General features: G+C 50.8%; 4 non-coding genes across 4 annotated transcripts; all 4 read right to left on the bottom strand.

Moving 5' to 3' along the window:
* Nucleotides 1-721: 721 nt before the first annotated feature.
* LOC126329699 (5S ribosomal RNA) lies at nt 722-840 on the bottom strand. Its single transcript, XR_007562455.1, has one exon. It is a non-coding gene; the product is annotated as a 5S ribosomal RNA (ribosomal RNA).
* A 1,278-nt stretch (nt 841-2,118) lies between these two features.
* Nucleotides 2,119-2,237, bottom strand: LOC126329698 (5S ribosomal RNA). Its single transcript, XR_007562454.1, has one exon. It is a non-coding gene; the product is annotated as a 5S ribosomal RNA (ribosomal RNA).
* A 1,280-nt stretch (nt 2,238-3,517) lies between these two features.
* LOC126329697 (5S ribosomal RNA) lies at nt 3,518-3,636 on the bottom strand. The gene has a single exon (XR_007562453.1). It is a non-coding gene; the product is annotated as a 5S ribosomal RNA (ribosomal RNA).
* Nucleotides 3,637-4,915: 1,279 nt separating this feature from the next.
* On the bottom strand, nt 4,916-5,034 carry LOC126329696 (5S ribosomal RNA). The gene has a single exon (XR_007562452.1). It is a non-coding gene; the product is annotated as a 5S ribosomal RNA (ribosomal RNA).
* Between the last annotated feature and the right edge of the window lie 966 nt (nt 5,035-6,000).

Here is a 6,000-nt window from a genome sequence, read left to right as displayed (position 1 = left end):
TGCCGTGGAAAGGTGCGAAAACATGCACACAAGACACAGGCTGTTGGACAAAGTATCCCTCTCTTGTAGCGACGAAAGGTAAATTTTTGTTTACAAATTTGCCGTTGTGCACTGCTACAAAACAATATGCCCTGACGTATTTCACAACATTCTGTCACTTCATACTGTTTTGTTATTTCCAGAGACTCTTTGGAAGTCTTCCTTGGCGCACTCTTTTCAAACTGAGTTCCTTAATATCGTATCTTACGATAGTTTAAAATCAGTATGGAAGCATCTTTGTCACATGAGAAAGGTAGCATGAAAAAAGGGCTGGCAGGGGTAGCGACAAGAAAGCAAGAAATGAAGACAGCCAGAGTTCCCAAGCGGTCGCCGATCCGAATACTAACGTTTGTTGCTTATCATCGGTGGTCGGACAGGAACAGGTTTTTTTTTTTTTTTAATGTAGTTAGTTTTTGGAATTTAGCGCTCCTACAAAACAGTAGGCTCCTGACGCATTTCAAGAGCACATCTGTCGATTCGCAGTGTTTCGTTATTTTCAACGAGTTCCTAGCACTCTTCGTCCGCGCTTTCTTGTTCAAACTGAGTTCATTACTGTAATTTCGCATCTTACGTTTAATACAGTAGTTTAAAATGCTTGTGGAAGCATCTTTGTCGCACCTGAGAGTTTGTATGAAAAGAGGGCTGGCAGGTGTAGTGACGTACAATCTAAAAAGAGAGAAGGAGCCAACAGCACCCGGTGTTCCCAGGCGGTCACCCATCCAAGTACTAACCGGGCCCGATGTTGCTTAACTTCGGTGATCGGACGAGAACCGGTGTATTCAACATGGTATGGCCGTTGGCGTCGTTATACTGTAGCTGCACGGCAGAAGAAGGCTTCGCCTCTCCTCCTAACACAAGCAATCGCTTTTTTCGGTGGCACATTTGACGCAAAGCACGTCCTTCCACCTCGAAGGCGACGCGCCGCCACGTGGGTCGGACGCACAACACAGCTGCTCGTTGCACCGCCTGTCATTCGTTTGGTTCGTGCGGCCTCCGACACTCGCGGGAGACGCACCTTGTTATCGTTATCCGGCGCAGGGCTTGCGCGCGGCCGGGCGGCTTGGGGACTCGCGGGGTGTGGCAGTGTCCTGCTGGACCGAGGGAAGCGTTCTCACCTGCCTGACACGCGTCGCGCTTCCAGATATTTGCGTAATTCGCACGGAGCATTCTCGGCTGTCCCCTTCCGTCCCGACTTGTCCCGACTTTTGCTCGACTGCCGCTCGCTGCCGCTCGGGTCGCGGTCCGTAATGACAGCACAAGCACGAGAAACATCTGCGAGATGGGCGCGGGCCGAACCGGCGTGTCGAGGCGCCGTGTGCGTCCGTTCGGAGCTACCAGAGCAGCTCTGTGCTGCGCCGTGCCGTGGAAAGGTGCGAAAACATGCACACAAGACACAGGCTGTTGGACAAAGTATCCCTCTCTTGTAGCGACGAAAGGTAAATTTTTGTTTACAAATTTGCCGTTGTGCACTGCTACAAAACAATATGCCCTGACGTATTTCACAACATTTCTGTCACTTCATACTGTTTTGTTATTTCCAGAGACTCTTTGGAAGTCTTCCTTGGCGCACTCTTTTCAAACTGAGTTCCTTAATATCGTATCTTACGATAGTTTAAATCAGTATGGAAGCATCTTTGTCACATGAGAAAGGTAGCATGAAAAAAGGGCTGGCAGGGGTAGCGACAAGAAAGCAAGAAATGAAGACAGCCAGAGTTCCCAAGCGGTCGCCGATCCGAATACTAACGTTGTTGCTTATCATCGGTGGTCGGACAGGAACAGGTTTTTTTTTTTTTTTTTAATGTAGTTAGTTTTTGGAATTTAGCGCTCCTACAAAACAGTAGGCTCTGACGCATTTCAAGAGCACATCTGTCGATTCGCAGTGTTTCGTTATTTTCAACGAGTTCCTAGCACTCTTCGTCCGCGCTTTCTTGTTCAAACTGAGTTCATTACTGTAATTTCGCATCTTACGTTTAATACAGTAGTTTAAAATGCTTGTGGAAGCATCTTTGTCGCACCTGAGAGTTTGTATGAAAAGAGGGCTGGCAGGTGTAGTGACGTACAATCTAAAAAGAGAGAAGGAGCCAACAGCACCCGGTGTTCCCAGGCGGTCACCCATCCAAGTACTAACCGGGCCCGATGTTGCTTAACTTCGGTGATCGGACGAGAACCGGTGTATTCAACATGGTATGGCCGTTGGCGTCGTTATACTGTAGCTGCACGGCAGAAGAAGGCTTCGCCTCTCCTCCTAACACAAGCAATCGCTTTTTTCGGTGGCACATTTGACGCAAAGCACGTCCTTCCACCTCGAAGGCGACGCGCCGCCACGTGGGTCGGACGCACAACACAGCTGCTCGTTGCACCGCCTGTCATTCGTTTGGTTCGTGCGGCCTCCGACACTCGCGGGAGACGCACCTTGTTATCGTTATCCGGCGCAGGGCTTGCGCGCGGCCGGGCGGCTTGGGGACTCGCGGGGTGTGGCAGTGTCCTGCTGGACCGAGGGAAGCGTTCTCACCTGCCTGACACGCGTCGCGCTTCCAGATATTTGCGTAATTCGCACGGTGCATTCTCGGCTGTCCCCTTCCGTCCCGACTTGTCCCGACTTTGCTCGACTGCCGCTCGCTGCCGCTCGGGTCGCGGTCCGTAATGACAGCACAAGCACGAGAAACATCTGCGAGATGGGCGCGGGCCGAACCGGCGTGTCCGAGGCGCCGTGTGCGTCCGTTCGGAGCTACCAGAGCAGCTCTGTGCTGCGCCGTGCCGTGGAAAGGTGCGAAAACATGCACACAAGACACAGGCTGTTGGACAAAGTATCCCTCTCTTGTAGCGACGAAAGGTAAATTTTTGTTTACAAATTTGCCGTTGTGCACTGCTACAAAACAATATGCCCTGACGTATTTCACAACATTTCTGTCACTTCATACTGTTTTGTTATTTCCAGAGACTCTTTGGAAGTCTTCCTTGGCGCACTCTTTTCAAACTGAGTTCCTTAATATCGTATCTTACGATAGTTTAAAATCAGTATGGAAGCATCTTTGTCACATGAGAAAGGTAGCATGAAAAAAGGGCTGGCAGGGGTAGCGACAAGAAAGCAAGAAATGAAGACAGCCAGAGTTCCCAAGCGGTCGCCGATCCGAATACTAACGTTGTTGCTTATCATCGGTGGTCGGACAGGAACAGGTTTTTTTTTTTTTTTTTTAATGTAGTTAGTTTTTGGAATTTAGCGCTCCTACAAAACAGTAGGCTCTGACGCATTTCAAGAGCACATCTGTCGATTCGCAGTGTTTCGTTATTTTCAACGAGTTCCTAGCACTCTTCGTCCGCGCTTTCTTGTTCAAACTGAGTTCATTACTGTAATTTCGCATCTTACGTTTAATACAGTAGTTTAAAATGCTTGTGGAAGCATCTTTGTCGCACCTGAGAGTTTGTATGAAAAGAGGGCTGGCAGGTGTAGTGACGTACAATCTAAAAAGAGAGAAGGAGCCAACAGCACCCGGTGTTCCCAGGCGGTCACCCATCCAAGTACTAACCGGGCCCGATGTTGCTTAACTTCGGTGATCGGACGAGAACCGGTGTATTCAACATGGTATGGCCGTTGGCGTCGTTATACTGTAGCTGCACGGCAGAAGAAGGCTTCGCCTCTCCTCCTAACACAAGCAATCGCTTTTTTCGGTGGCACATTTGACGCAAAGCACGTCCTTCCACCTCGAAGGCGACGCGCCGCCACGTGGGTCGGACGCACAACACAGCTGCTCGTTGCACCGCCTGTCATTCGTTTGGTTCGTGCGGCCTCCGACACTCGCGGGAGACGCACCTTGTTATCGTTATCCGGCGCAGGGCTTGCGCGCGGCCGGGCGGCTTGGGGACTCGCGGGGTGTGGCAGTGTCCTGCTGGACCGAGGGAAGCGTTCTCACCTGCCTGACACGCGTCGCGCTTCCAGATATTTGCGTAATTCGCACGGTGCATTCTCGGCTGTCCCCTTCCGTCCCGACTTGTCCCGACTTTGCTCGACTGCCGCTCGCTGCCGCTCGGGTCGCGGTCCGTAATGACAGCACAAGCACGAGAAACATCTGCGAGATGGGCGCGGGCCGAACCGGCGTGTCCGAGGCGCCGTGTGCGTCCGTTCGGAGCTACCAGAGCAGCTCTGTGCTGCGCCGTGCCGTGGAAAGGTGCGAAACATGCACACAAGACACAGGCTGTTGGACAAAGTATCCCTCTCTTGTAGCGACGAAAGGTAAATTTTTGTTTACAAATTTGCCGTTGTGCACTGCTACAAAACAATATGCCCTGACGTATTTCACAACATTTCTGTCACTTCATACTGTTTTGTTATTTCCAGAGACTCTTTGGAAGTCTTCCTTGGCGCACTCTTTCAAACTGAGTTCCTTAATATCGTATCTTACGATAGTTTAAAATCAGTATGGAAGCATCTTTGTCACATGAGAAAGGTAGCATGAAAAAAGGGCTGGCAGGGGTAGCGACAAGAAAGCAAGAAATGAAGACAGCCAGAGTTCCCAAGCGGTCGCCGATCCGAATACTAACGTTGTTGCTTATCATCGGTGGTCGGACAGGAACAGGTTTTTTTTTTTTTTTTTTTAATGTAGTTAGTTTTTGGAATTTAGCGCTCCTACAAAACAGTAGGCTCTGACGCATTTCAAGAGCACATCTGTCGATTCGCAGTGTTTCGTTATTTTCAACGAGTTCCTAGCACTCTTCGTCCGCGCTTTCTTGTTCAAACTGAGTTCATTACTGTAATTTCGCATCTTACGTTTAATACAGTAGTTTAAAATGCTTGTGGAAGCATCTTTGTCGCACCTGAGAGTTTGTATGAAAAGAGGGCTGGCAGGTGTAGTGACGTACAATCTAAAAAGAGAGAAGGAGCCAACAGCACCCGGTGTTCCCAGGCGGTCACCCATCCAAGTACTAACCGGGCCCGATGTTGCTTAACTTCGGTGATCGGACGAGAACCGGTGTATTCAACATGGTATGGCCGTTGGCGTCGTTATACTGTAGCTGCACGGCAGAAGAAGGCTTCGCCTCTCCTCCTAACACAAGCAATCGCTTTTTTCGGTGGCACATTTGACGCAAAGCACGTCCTTCCACCTCGAAGGCGACGCGCCGCCACGTGGGTCGGACGCACAACACAGCTGCTCGTTGCACCGCCTGTCATTCGTTTGGTTCGTGCGGCCTCCGACACTCGCGGGAGACGCACCTTGTTATCGTTATCCGGCGCAGGGCTTGCGCGCGGCCGGGCGGCTTGGGGACTCGCGGGGGTGTGGCAGTGTCCTGCTGGACCGAGGGAAGCGTTCTCACCTGCCTGACACGCGTCGCGCTTCCAGATATTTGCGTAATTCGCACGGTGCATTCTCGGCTGTCCCCTTCCGTCCCGACTTGTCCCGACTTTGCTCGACTGCCGCTCGCTGCCGCTCGGGTCGCGGTCCGTAATGACAGCACAAGCACGAGAAACATCTGCGAGATGGGCGCGGGCCGAACCGGCGTGTCCGAGGCGCCGTGTGCGTCCGTTCGGAGCTACCAGAGCAGCTCTGTGCTGCGCCGTGCCGTGGAAAGGTGCGAAAACATGCACACAAGACACAGGCTGTTGGACAAAGTATCCCTCTCTTGTAGCGACGAAAGGTAAATTTTTGTTTACAAATTTGCCGTTGTGCACTGCTACAAAACAATATGCCCTGACGTATTTCACAACATTTCTGTCACTTCATACTGTTTTGTTATTTCCAGAGACTCTTTGGAAGTCTTCCTTGGCGCACTCTTTTCAAACTGAGTTCCTTAATATCGTATCTTACGATAGTTTAAAATCAGTATGGAAGCATCTTTGTCACATGAGAAAGGTAGCATGAAAAAAGGGCTGGCAGGGGTAGCGACAAGAAAGCAAGAAATGAAGACAGCCAGAGTTCCCAAGCGGTCGCCGATCCGAATACTAACGTTGTTGCTTATCATCGGTGG

This window comes from Schistocerca gregaria, unplaced genomic scaffold, assembly GCF_023897955.1.
Source record: "Schistocerca gregaria isolate iqSchGreg1 unplaced genomic scaffold, iqSchGreg1.2 ptg001211l, whole genome shotgun sequence".
In the NCBI taxonomy this organism is placed as follows: domain Eukaryota; kingdom Metazoa; phylum Arthropoda; class Insecta; order Orthoptera; family Acrididae; genus Schistocerca; species Schistocerca gregaria.
Note: the sequence above shows the minus strand (reverse complement) of the source record. Positions and strands in the feature narration are given on the sequence as shown.